The sequence below is a fragment of the Eulemur rufifrons genome, chromosome 3, assembly GCF_041146395.1.
Source record: "Eulemur rufifrons isolate Redbay chromosome 3, OSU_ERuf_1, whole genome shotgun sequence".
Lineage (NCBI taxonomy): Eukaryota > Metazoa > Chordata > Mammalia > Primates > Lemuridae > Eulemur > Eulemur rufifrons.
Window position 1 is genome coordinate 74,674,411 of NC_090985.1, and position 14,329 is coordinate 74,688,739.

The 14,329-nt window shown below is 37.2% G+C and overlaps 1 pseudogene; it reads left to right on the forward strand.

The window, feature by feature from the left end:
- Nucleotides 1-13,417: 13,417 nt before the first annotated feature.
- Nucleotides 13,418-14,040, forward strand: LOC138381782 (PRELI domain containing protein 3B pseudogene; annotated as a pseudogene).
- Nucleotides 14,041-14,329: the final 289 nt, after the last annotated feature.

A 14,329-nucleotide genomic window follows, 5' to 3' on the forward strand; every position in this document is an offset into this window, starting at 1 on the left:
CTATCACCAAAGATTAAGTTATAATTTAATAACTTGTTTAAAAAAACAGAAAGAAACTACAATGCCCAGCAAAAATGCAAAGCATTAAAACTATATAGCAGTCAGTGAAATTATAAAGAATAATAGATGTTATTTTGTGAAAGATTTCAATATATTTAACTAAAATGGATATGTACCTTTTAAAAACTATTAAATTATAATAAATAGTAAAATTTTTCATTTAGGGCTACCTTTCTTGACTCTTTCATCATTTTCTGTCTCCTCTCCTTTGATAATACAGCTCTAAGGTTAACCGTAAGCGCTGATGATAGTGTCTGGTAAAACAGCTGCTGACACCAGGTCAGCATGAATGATAGAAGGAAACACTGCACTCATAAAAGAGTAAGACCTTTCTTGTTTTGTGTCATGTTTGATATCCAAGGGGGCACACACAGAAAGTGTTGGCTGGCAAAGACATTATTAAGTGAAAACCATTAGAATTGAAAGAGGAAAATTTACACTTGAGAAAATTACTTTTGTATTAGACAATGGAGGAGTTGCCAGAATAGGCCACTGAAGTTCTACTGACAGATATTTTCAGAGAAAGATAATGCTGGGGGAATGGGGGAGATTTGCTAACACCATCATCATGGTAAGCCTAGCATCACTCACAGTGATTTTTGTGACAAATATCTCTTGTGGATTTCACTTCCCATTCAAGCTCTCCTTTCACTAACGTTTGGGCTGCCCTGTGCCGGAGGCCAAGAATATAAGACCAGCTTGTCCCAGGAGGGAAGCTATGTTACAAGGTAAGCAGCATGGGCCAGAGGAACAATGCACTGAGTAGATCAGTAAGCTATGTGGCTCTGACAGGGAAACCCAGAGGCTCATGGCAAGTTGTTCTGCATATGAACAGCTGTCTAAAAATGAGGCGACAATACTTGAGGAAGGAATAGGTATTTCACAAACTGAGTGTTTTGTATCACCTTACCACCTCACACCCAACAACAGAGTCTCTGTGTCAGGAAACTTGCTAAGAAAAGAATACCTGCTCCCAAAGACACACAATCTAGTTGAGGATACAGACCATATTTATGAAAAGATAAATAACATAATAAAGTAGCAGATACTTGTAATAAGGCGATGATGAATAAAGCTAAATACCCAGTTCTAGGAAAATATAGTGATGTAAGGCTCTTACAATTATATCATCAAGGACATAGAACCAGACCACATCCTTAGGGAATAGGGTAGAGTTTCTCCAGAAAGGAGCTTTTTTCCTATTAGCAATCCTTCTAAAAGGAGTTAAACCAGAAGGTGGGAGTGGAGAACTTGGGTATAGAGGAAACTTGTTTCTTCTGGGCAGGAGCATTTGATACATGAAAAGGTCTGAGAATTGTGGAGTGGTTCAAATGGTATAGTGTGAGCTGTTCCTGTTCAGAGACAGGCTGAAAGCAAGACAAAGAATAAGCCTGTACATAACCATAAGCATGGGCATAATTTGGGGCAGTGGTTCTTAGGAATTCTCTGCTATAAACCCCTGCAGTTTATAGCAGATACTTCAGTAAAGCCTAAGCAAAAATTATAATGGTCTCATTTGTGTTGTGGATAATTAAGAAAGGCCCAGGTGTGTGCATTTGGAGAAGGAATGCTACAGACGAGAAGAGTGGAGTTGGGCAATGCAGCAGCACCAGGTGGAATGGCTGTCTCATAAGACTCAGAGGTCGCGAAGGCAGAAGACTGCGGATCAAATGAAGAAGCCCAAACACAAGAAACGGAGGCGTTTGTGCCTGAACAGATGAGAACCAGTACTCTGGGAATAGCCAGAAACAGCTGAGGTTCATTTTGATGAACCTCATTTCCTGACAATTAAGTTGATGGGAGTTTTGCCATAACAATCTGCATACAAATATAAAGTTTGCTTTGCTTTGATAATAACAGATTTGATAACTTAAAGCTCCACTATACACAGGGTAACCATCTGTCTCTTTGCCAGGTCAGACCCAATTTATGCCTGCTGTCCCAATGTAATAAACAAGAGCATTTGCTTTCAATACCAAGAGTCTCAGCTTGAACGATAAATAACATGATCACCTTACCTAAGCACTGCATCAATGACACAGAAAAGTCAGAAGGGGGGATGTTACCAAAGGATGAAAAAGATTAGAGTCTATATGAAATATGTCTTAAAGGAAGGGAGGGCTTAAACAAAGAAAGAAAACAAGTAATGATTTTGTAGGACAAACGGATGGTATGTGAAAATAAACTCAGTGAAGCACACCTGCCATTTTTTGCAAACATACATTGAATTCTTACCACGTGTCATGCACAGTTCTCTGTGTTTTTACATACATTACCACTTTCACTCCTCATAATAACCATATAGAGTAGATATCATTAGTCCTTTTTTAGTAAAACATAAATTTTTTTGTTAAATTGGATAAATTTAACTAATTTATACGAGGTACACAGCGAAAAGATGGCAGAGCAAAAATTAAACACAGGCACTCTGGCCCTTTTACAATATCTTGCCTATCAGGGAATAATGAGCAGATTTATTCTGCCAAAGTTTATGATGAAAAACTAGCAGTAGGTAAAGTTGGCAAGATGGATTAAAGGGTCTGTAACACTTTGATATAGCATTTGTGCTTCATTCTTTAAACACTGTGGAGCTACGGAGTGTTTTGAGAAATTGATTTGAGCAAAGCTATTTTCAGAAGATTTATCTTTGAGAGTAGCATACAGAAGGAATCAAAATTAGACCAATAAGGTTGTTTTAATCACATTGGTTTAGCATCTCAAATTTATTTTATTACCCCCACTCTGCACATTGCTATGAACATATGTGACAGCTTTAGGAAATGTTTGCAACTAAGACTTGTGGAGAATAAGATTAACAGTCAGAAAATGGGGTGGGGGGAGCACATATGTATATTTGCACGCACAAATACTTTTTGTTCAAAGATATGTATCTAAAAAAGCCCCAAAGAAGAGTGTGAAAGCCTATAGGAGAGGATTGGGTTGAAGTTAAAAAAGAAAGGAAGAGTAGGATATAAAATGAGATTGGTGTTTCAGGAAAGACAGGTTTGCTGCTTGTCAGTAGAATAGCGAAAGTCCAAGGGGTAGAATTTGAAGTTTTGGTTCAAAATAAGAAAGAATTTTCAAACAATTACCACAATCCAAAGATGAACTGACTTGATGTGATTCTCTGAGCATTTATCCCAAATGTCTCTATTCTAAAAGTTCAGTCTATTCAATGTTATACAAAAATAGGCAAGAAGCATAGCTGACATTGTACACATATCTATGCAGAAGAAGATTGTATTAATATATGTTCAGTAGAAGGAAGAGTCACATGCACAGGGTATGTGCTGTAGGTAGACAGATGAGAGACGGATGGATGGACTGGCAGATAGAACAGATCAATAGATATTTTAACTAGATAGATGGAGTAATAGGTAGATAAGTATTACTATACTATTTTACCAAATTTCTCAGTTTCTAAAATGTAGAATTCTTAATCAATGTAAGACTCCAAAAGTTGAAAGGCTATGCCTGAGTAATGATTTGCATGGTCCATGTACTGGTAAATGGGAAAATGAAAATGATTGAAGGCTTTAGGAATTATTTCTAACATTTGGATTTGGACAATTAGTATTTGTTCTTGAGGTTATAAATGGGTACTATTTCACATTATTAAAAAGTCTACTGACTTGGAGGTTAGGGAGATCACTTTCCCTAAAAGCTAAAAAATATATACTTGAAAGTGTTTCTTCCCCCAGATGGCACATGATGATGGCATGTGCTTCCTTTATGAGCATCAAATTTGGGACATTCTATGTCCAATATTGTGTTTTTAATGTACTGGGATTATGTTTGTATTAATATGTATAATATGGAAATGTAGATTATATTCCTAAAAATTTAAATCATATTAATTTTAACTTGTAAATTTAAAAAGTAATTGTTTTGAAACTTCTATGAAAATAAACCCATTAAAATCATAAACATTTTTACCCCATACATATTTATATAGGGCAAATATTATACATATATATTATATATACATAGTGAAATATATATATCGTGAAACTTCCTTTGCATAGGTAGTTTATATCTCATGGCGGCCCAAATGAAAATTCTAGTAAAGAAATCAGACACATTTCTTCTAACACTCATATTATTTTGAGGGGATAAAATGAATTCTGCAAATAAATGATACAAATATTTTCACTTTTAAATCATTTATTTCAGCAGAAAGACAACTAAAGTTAAATTTTAATTTGTCTTTTTGGCTATATAATGAAGTCATTATTTCCAAAGAATAATTCCTCTTTCCAATTGCCTGAAACCACTGTTATAATTTGATTTAGACTGGAAGGAAACAATCACAGCCTCTTTTCAATTAATGGCTATACTTCATTTTCAAATTCCTCCATTCTCTTCATTTCTTTTAAAACTCATTACAACACAAACAATTTTATTCAGCCCAAGTAACTTCAGGAAATACAATCAAGGGTTACAGTATGATTGTGAAGTTTTAATGTTGTTGTTTATCTTTTTCTTGGGAAAATTTTGTATTGACAAGTAGAAACTCCAGCTTCTTAAAATATTTCCTTAAAACAGTACATCTGCTATGAAAATAAAATATAGGAAAACCATGGCTTTTCTCCAGATTTATCACTGTCAAAATACATTTTGTAATGCCCACATGTATTAAGAAACAATGATTACTGTTATGCCAAAAGTATATTTTCTCCAAGTAAAAGAAGCTTTTCTTGATTCACCAACTGAGAACAATCAGATCTTTCATGATCTAGAACTCAGAGATTAAGTCTTTTGGAAATGACACCAGAAAGATACTACTCTTGAACCCCATTAGAGCGGACCATACCAACTTCTTTCCGCCAGCCACACCTGCAGCAAAACTTTAGGACTTCGAGTCGTGGATCTATCTCTCTCAACTCAAGAGAGCCCCTCGAAACTCGTGGAGCCATATACCTGTAGGAGAGTTCAAAGTAAAACTTACCAGGGAGGTTTCTCCTTAGAAGCAAACAACTCCTAAATGTGGATAGTTTTCCCAAGATTATGGATCAAGATTTCTCTCCTCTGTCATCATGAAAACTTTGTCCCTTTTCTACTTTTTCTTGTGTTTTCAGCTTATATGTAGCAAGATAATATAATAATTAATATTTCACAATAATAACTTCTGCAGAGAACTTCACTGAATGCTGGACATGATATGTTAAACCGAAGTCCTTATATGATCCATCCTAAAGTTTACCCTGTAACAAATTTCACTGATATTCTCAGCGTGAATATTTGTTCAAATTACAAATCTCATCCTTTCTATAGAGTTAGGAATTTATATTCACATATTCAGATTCCATGTTTAAATCTAACAGTAGGCAAACCTATAGAGCGGGTTTTGCAGTTAAATTATGCCAGAAGTTGAATAAGAAAACCAAGGCAAAGATAGTTCAACAGTTTGTAATCAAATGTATAACCCTAATTTCTTAACTGTCAGTTGCCTCCCATCATGAAATGATTCAATAATGGAGCCTTGGATAAATATTACTTGTGCTTCTCTACTAGTGATTTCTAACTCACAAGGCATACCACAGGGACCTGTTTATTGTGCCCTTCCAGTATATATTTTTATCTGTGGAGGATTTAATGATCCTACCAAATGCATGGGCAATTCTATAACTCAATAAATGAAAAATTAGAGGCCAATGTGGCTTAGAGATTCTAATAGTACCACTGTCACTCCAATACCAATTAAAAACTGAACATTGATCAACACCTCTTAACTTGCACTACAGAATAAAGAGGAATTTGCCAGCAGACATAAATCTCTCTAAATGAGCATCTTTTGGTGAAATGTTCCATCCTTGGATGGGCATAAATGTAAATACGGTGATGATTTAAAATCTGTCTCAAACATTAGCTACTATAGCTGACTCTCCTGCAAAGACTATAGTTGCCCTGAAAACGTTTTAAAATTCTCATGCTAACATTGTTTTAGATAACAGGATTGTTTTGGACTACCTATTGGCTAAATACGGGCATAGTGGGAAGGAGTGTGTGTGATAGGTAAGACCTCTAGCTTCACTTGGATAAATGTGCCGATAGGACAGAAGCTCAGTTGCAAGAAATCAACAAATAATCAACTTAGTTAAAAGAACTAGATTCCTCTTTTAGCTCTTTTTTTAAATTTATTTTATTTTAATTGGTTTGGTTCATGAGGGCTCCTATTGAGGAGTACACTTCAGTCTCTCACTATTATCCTCCTGATATTCATCATAGTAGTCTTTCTGTTACACTGTATTTTCTTAAGAGTCTTAAATGCTTATATACAGCCATCTACTGTGCATCAAATTGTCTCACTCCAGTTAGAGCAACAAAAACACAAAGAGAACAAAGAGAACACACTCAACCTGATCTAGTAACCTGTAAATTCCATGCTAAGACCAAATAAGTCCATTATTATGGTGACAGAGAATGGTATCAATACCCAAAGTTTTGGTCAATCTCTCAAGATTGAGAGGCTGACCAAAAGGGGGAAATTGTTAAATAAAATTAGCAGGAGGGGAAGGGCCAAGAAGGCAGACTAGAAGTAACCCACACATACCATTTTCTAGGAGAGGACCAAAAACTACAAGTAGATGCTCACCTGCAGATGGACCCTCTTGCAGAGAGCACTGTAAATCATCAGAGAACCGAAGGGAGGCACTCAGAGTGAAGGAGACAGGGATGAGGAGTTCCATGTGCCAAGATCAAAAGGTACCTGGGAAAGATGCCTACACATGAGGAAGTGATAAAGGAGAGAGCCCCAGAGGCCAAGCACAGTAGCTGACATCTGTAATCCTAGCACTCTGGGAAGCAGAGATGGATGATCACCTGAGGTCAAGAGTTCAAGACCAGCCTAAGCAAGAGCAAGACCCCATTTCTACTAAAATTAGAAAAAATTAGCCAGGCATGGTGGTACATGCCTATGGTCCCAGCTACTCAGGAGGCTAAGGCAGGAGGATTTCTTGAGCCCAGGAGTTTGAGGGTGCTGTAAGTTAGGCTGATGCCATGGCATTCTAGCCCTGGTGACAGAGTGAGACTCTGCCTCAAAAAATAATAATAAAAAAATTTTTTAAAAAAGGAGAGAGGCCTGGGGCCCCATGCTCTCCACATGGTGACTGCCACTCGAGCTGAGTGGGGGCCCCACCACCACTGCGGGCCTCTGTACTGACCAGGGAACTGCTTGGAAACTGAATAGTAAAGTTGCATGGGATAGCAGGCTCAGCAGGGACCCACTAGCCTCGGTTCCAGGGTTGCCACAGCTGACACTGCTCTGAGCGCTCAGGTCTGTAGCTCCCAGTCTACACAGGGATCAGCTTCACTGAAACTGCCCCAACAACACCCCTTGCCAAGACAGGGAGGGAACAGGGAGAGCAGATGCTCTCACATGTCTGTAACTGGGTGCCAGGTGCCCCCTCCACCCCCCACCCCACGCCAATCAGGGAACTCAAATAAAGCTTGAGATGTCCCATGGTAGCAGCCTCAGCAGGACCTATGTGAAGAGACAGCCATAACTATCCAGCAGCCCAGCCCCCATGGCTCCATGCCTTGACCAGTGGAACAAGCCCCCTGACCCCGTGTGCTGCTGCACCAAGACCCACACCCCTGCAGACCTGCACACCAACTAGAAGAACAAGCCTCCCCACCCTACCCACCACATGAAGTTCCATGCTCCTAGGACCCTATGCTACCGGCAGGCTATGCCATCCCACCCTGTGGGCCAAGTAGCAGGTCACACCCCTGCAGACCCACATGCCATGCAGTGGGCCATGCCCCCACTGAGCACTGACCGGCACAAAAAGTCTACCAGCCCTGCATGCTGGCTGGTGGGCCACACCCCCAGAGCACCACATCAGGTCATGCCTGGGGTCCAGCTTTCCACCACAGACCTGCTAGCCACAAGCCACCCCCTGCCATGAACCACCATTACACGTAGACCTAGATAGAGAGAACACCCGTAGCCCTGACACCTCTAGCCACTGACTAGACAGCCTCCCCAAACATCCACTGTCACCAACGTGGGGAGACCTGGGCAAAGCAATCTCCTGCAATGCCCATATCAGTGGAGAAGGAATCATCCAGCCACTACAGTGAGGTACCACCTTACCCCTATCAGAATGATCATTATTAAAAAATAAAAAAAACAATAGATGCTGACATAGATACACAGAGACAGGAATGCTCATGCACTGTTGGTGGGACTGGAAAGTAGTACAACCATTATGGAAAATAGTATGGAAGTTCCTCAAAGAAATAAATGTAGACCTACTATTTGATACAGCAATCCCACTTCTGGGTATCTACGCAAAGGAAATGAAGTCCTTCTATCAAAAAAAATAACTGCACTTGAATGTTTATTGCAATCATTCCACAATTGCAAATATGTGGAATCAACCTAAGTGCTCATCAATTCATGAGTGAATAAAGAAAATGTGTTTATATATATAGACACACACACACACACACACACACACACACACCCCTCTACCATGGAGTACTATTCAACCACAAAAAGGCACTCCTAATGTTTGCAGCCACTTGGATGGAACTGGAGACCATTATCCTAAATGAAGTATTTCAGCAATGGAAAACCAAACACCATATGTTCTCACTAATTAGTGGGAGCTAAATGATAGGTACCCACGGGCACAAAGCAATACAAAGGACATGAGAAACCATAAAATGTGGAGGGTTGGGTGTGGGATAAACACTTATCTTTTGGTACAGTGAACACTATTCTGGTGATGGGTATACAGAAAGTCATGACTTAAGCATTTTACAAGGTATCTATGTCACAAAAACACTGTATATCCTTAATAAAATAACTAAAATTAATATTTCTGTAAAAAAAATTAGCACGAGGCTGTTATCCTGAGGCTGTTCCCATACTGTAAGTGCCTACATAATGAACTGCAAGCTAACTTAGTATCTAAACAAACTAAACCTAACTTAGGAGTAAAATTGGCAGCCAAGTTTCAGCCAATCACAGGCAGCCAACTGAGCAGACCATTCCCAAACAAGGCATATGCCTCATCACACCATGCCCAAATAAGGCAGATGCCTAACTATAGCTAATCAGAGGGTTTCTCTACTTTGCTTTTGCTTCTGTGTTTGGCCTATAAAAAAATCTTAGCTATCCCCAATTGCTGGTTGGAGCTCTCTGAACCTCTTCTGGGTTTGAGTACTGCCTGATTCCTTAATTGTTTCTTTCTCAAATAAACTCAGCTATATTTAATTTGCTTAAAGTTTTTCTTTTAACAATACAAGATTTGAAGTTGAAGAAGCTGGCAACTCAAAATGCCAACAGATACAGGCCAAAAAAACTCCCAAGAAAAGCTTGCTCTTTCTAGTTAAATATCCAAGAATGGAGCATCCCAGCATGATTGAAAAATTGTACACATTAACGGTTCTACTCCAGCCAAACACCACAGAAAAAAATCGTGACCTCTCCCCTCCACCCAAGCCAGCAAAAGCTGAGCGAAGAGCCTAGACTTTCATGCTTGTGGGGCTACAACAAAGCACCCCAACTCCCCTACTGGAGTGGTATCAGTGGAGGCCAAGTGGGGAGCTGAGATTTTCATTGCCCAGTTAGCAGTAAACAGGCACTGGCTTGGAGTCAGAGGAAGCTTAGTGAGTAGTCATAGTGTTCACCATCGCCCATTTATAATAAGGCTACCCCACTGTGGTGTCAATGGAGATCATATGAGAAGCCAGAACTTCCACCCCCACCCAGCAATAATGAAGAGCATGACGATTGTGTCAATGGAGGCTGACTGGGGAAGGTAGGCTTCTGTTCTCACTGGGCAATAATAATACAGTCCCACTCACCCCACCATTTTCCGAGAAGTGTCAAAGAAAGTCAGGTTTCCATTAAAAATTACTTGTCATACCAGGAAGATCTTAAAACAGAATGAAAGAAGACAATCAATAGATGTCAACACCAAGATGGCAGGGATGTTAGCATTATCTAACAAAGATTTCTAAATCATCCATGATAAAAATGCTTAAAAGAGCAATTATAAACACATCTTAAACAAGTGAAAAACAGGGAGGCTCAGCAAAAAAACAGAAAGTGTCAGTAATGAAATAGAAGCTATAAAGAAGAGCCAAATGAAAACTTTAGAAAAGAAAAACACAATAATTGAAATTATTAATAAAAGCTCAATGGATGGGCTCAAAGGCAGAATGGGAGAGACGGAAGAAAGAATCAATGAACTGGAAAACAGAACAATAAAAATTACCCAATCTGAGTAACAGAAAGACAAGAGGCTAGAAAAAGAATGAACAGAGCCTCAAGAACCTGTGGGACAATAACAAAAGATATAACTTGTGTCACTGGAGTCACAGAAGCGGAGGGCAGTGCTAAAAAAGTTCACAAAGAAACAATGACTAAAAATTTCCCAAATTTGACAAGAGATATAACTATAGATTTAAGAAGCTGAACAAGTCCCAAACAGAATAAATCCAAAGAAATTTACATGAAAACACATCATATTTAAATTTTTGAAAACTAATGACAAAGAAAAAATTTTGAAAGCAGCCAGCAGAAAAGCAACACTGTACCTATAAGGGAAAAAAAATTCAAATGGCATCAGATTTTTCATCAGAAACCATGGACACTCAAAGGAAGTGGCACAATATTTTTCGAGTGATAAAAGAAAAGCATTATCAACCTAGAATTCTTTACCCAGTGAAAATATCCTTCAGGAATAAAAAGGAAATCAAGACATTCTCAGATAAAGGAAAATTAAGAGAATTTATCTCCAGCAGACTTACCCTAAAAGAATGGTTAAAGAAAGTTCTCTAAACAGAAAGAAAATGATTTCTTAAAGGGGATTTTGGAACATCAGGAAAAAAGAAAGACTATAGTAAGCAAAAAGAAACAAAAAAGGAAATAAAGAAAAAAAGTAAATATAATACACTTCTTTCTTCTGTTGAGCTTTATAAATTATATTTGATGGTTGAATCAAAAACAAAAACACTGAGATGGTTATAAATGTATGTAGAAGAAATATTTAAGATCATTATAAACAGAAGACAGTAAAGGGATATAAAAGGAGATACGGTTTCAAACTGGAAAGAGACTGTGGTAAATTATGTATAAATAATGTAATACTAAGAGCAACCACTAAAAATACTATAAAAATACTCAACAAAACAATACATAAATTAAAATCGAATTCTACAAAATGTTTCACTAAACCTATATAAAGGGAAGATGATTCAAAGCTCAAAGTAGATAAAGGATTTAAATGTAACAGAATATGAAAAGTTCATTAATATAGCTTCAGATTCTACATCACAACAGACTTTTAAGAAACTACCACTTGAACTTTGGAGTGGTATCAAAAAATATTCAAAATTATCTGAAAGACTATTGAAATATTCTTGCTTTTTCTAATTACATATCTGTATTTGTATTTATAAACTTTAACCAACACAACATATATATGCACACATATATAAATTAAATGCAGAAGCATATGAGAGAATTTGGGTGTCTCCTATTAAGACAAATATTAACGAGATTTTCAAAATGTAAAACAATGCTGATATTCCCACTATTTTCTATAAAATACAGAATTTTTCTCAAAAAATGTTATTCATGTTTGCAAGTAATGAGCTTATTATTGTTGTTTCTAATACATTAATAAATATTTTTAGAATTTTTCAGTTTTCATTTCTAATATAGTAAATAGCAATATGTACAAAAAGTGCTATGCTAGTAAATATATAACAACCAGCACTCTAGGAAAAAAAATGTTTATATACACACACATATTAGTTTATCATGTTTCACTGATATGAAGAATATATAACACAAAATTTACAAATGATAATAAAATATGTGTGCTTTATATTGTAAATTCCATATAGCTAATTGATTTTCATAGAATTCTTTCATTGACTTTTGCCTAACTCTTGAATTTCTAGACAAACTATTTTTGCAATTCAACTATGACTTAATAAATAGAATTTCATCCCAATCTACTAACTTTTTTCTCAACATCTTTATTGTCATTAAATCTGATATGTGGTCTACTATTAGACCATTTCTCAATCTTGTATAAATTGTATTCATTAAACTAAAATTTTCAGCTTCATTGCTAGACACAAAACACTTAAGTTTAATCTGCTTTATTTTCTAATTTTCTTAAGTCTAGAAAATCAACAAAACAATAAATCAATCTCTGATATGAAGTATTTGCCAATTATAAATACTACCACCATGGGTCCATTTTAAGCCACCACATGTTGTCTGTAAGACCTGTGCAATAGCATACCATTATATAATATTTCTACCATATAGATCTAATGGATACAAATGACAGCAAAAATATAGACAATAGTAAAATAATTAGGAAGTAATTAGTTTTGAGTATTTATTATATTTGTATTAATAGAATCTGTTTAATTGCAAGTTTATAGAATGTAATTTGTGAACTCATTGTTAAGCAACCATCTAACAAAATTCTTGAAATTTTAACAAGGAGCTCTTGTGAGCCAGTACAAAGTCAGCTCCAGCACAAAACTGTATAATTCACAAAGCAAAAGCTCTTTGGGGTCCTCTCAATAATTGTAAAGAGCCTGAAGTTGTCCTGAGATCCAAAGTTTGAGAACCACGGTTCTAAGAATGATCTGTAAACTGATAGCTGATTAAAGGAAAATAATCAAAACTGGAGGCTGAATGAGAGAAGAGGTTTCAGAGGAAGAAAAGTGCAGAGAAATGAGAAAGGAAGCAGCAGCCAGAGAGAGAGGGTTTTGTTAATGAGCAGTAATGGCATGGCCCAATGTTTTCCCTTTCTCTTTTCTTTTATTCCAACTCATCCCTGCTTCTTATCCTCTGACCTATGATATTTAGATTCCAGATCTCCTTGCTATATTTCCATGCCAATACCTACACCATTACCACACAAGCACTGATGTCAGATGAAATTTGGAGACCAGGAATGAAGGAAACCAGATAGGGCAAGAGAAGGGAAGGGCAGATAGTAAGATGCTGCATTAACTTCTGCACTTCCAGCAAGTTTTCAAAGTCCCAGCGGAGGAGGGGAAAGAAAAAGAGAGCTCTATGATGGTTTGGCTATTCATTCCTGAGTGTACATTATGAGCACTCATTAAGAGCTGCAAATTTATTAAATGGAGAAGGTTTTATGAAAGACTTGAAAATTTGGGAATCAATTGAAAGAAGTATAGTTTAGTGAATTGCCAAGGTATAGGAAAGAAAATTAGGAAAAATTGCAAAGGTAGCAATATAATAATTGAATCAAAAAGGAAATTTAGGGGGATGGGGTGGGGGTAGGTGTAGCCTCTTTGCCTCATTGTCCCTTAGTGCCGCCCGGACATCGCACAGGTCGCCCGCACCATGAAGATCTGAACTTCTGAGTATGTCTTTGACCACCCATGGGAAACTGTTACCACAGCTGCAATGTAGAAATACCCAAACCCTATGAACCCGAGTGTGGTTGGAGTTGATGTATTGGACAGACATATAGATCCCTCCGGAAAGGTGCACAGCCATAGACTTCTTAGCACAGAATGGGGACTGCCTTCCATTGTGAAGTCTCTTATTGGTGCAGCAAGAACCAAAACATATGTGCAAGAACATTCTGTAGTTGATCCTGTAGCGAAAACAATGGAACTTAAATCTACTAATATTTCATTTACAAATATGGTTTCAGTAGTTGAGAGACTTATATACAAACCACATCCTCAGGACCCAGAAAAAACTATTTTGACTCAGGAAGCCATAATCACTGTGAAAGGAGTCAGCCTTAGCAGTTACCTTGAAGGACTGATGGCAAGTACCATATCTTCAAATGCTAATAAAGGCCGAGAAGCAATGGAATGGGTAATACATAAACTAAATGCCGAGATTGAAGAACTGACAGCTTCAGCAAGAAGAAGCATAAGGACTCCAATGGCAGCAGCAGCATTTGTAGAAAAATGATAATACAAGTTGGTAGACAACGTTGCGTCCCCCAGGTCTCTCCAAGCTGACAATATATTTATTTGTTATTTAAAAAATACAACTATATTTTAGGTAGAATTTTTTTTAATAAGCTCATTTAAGGCTATGTGACTTTTGATCAAAACAGAGATACAGGGCTTCTAAATAAAAGGGATCATCTGAAATTAGTTTTGTTTGAAATGGCTGTCTAATTTTAAGGTTTCCAGTATTTATATGAAAATTTAACAGTTTTCTTAAAAGTACTTGGAAATTGGTATTGACATTGAATCTCCTTAAGGTAGAATTTTAAAGCTTTTCATGCATTGG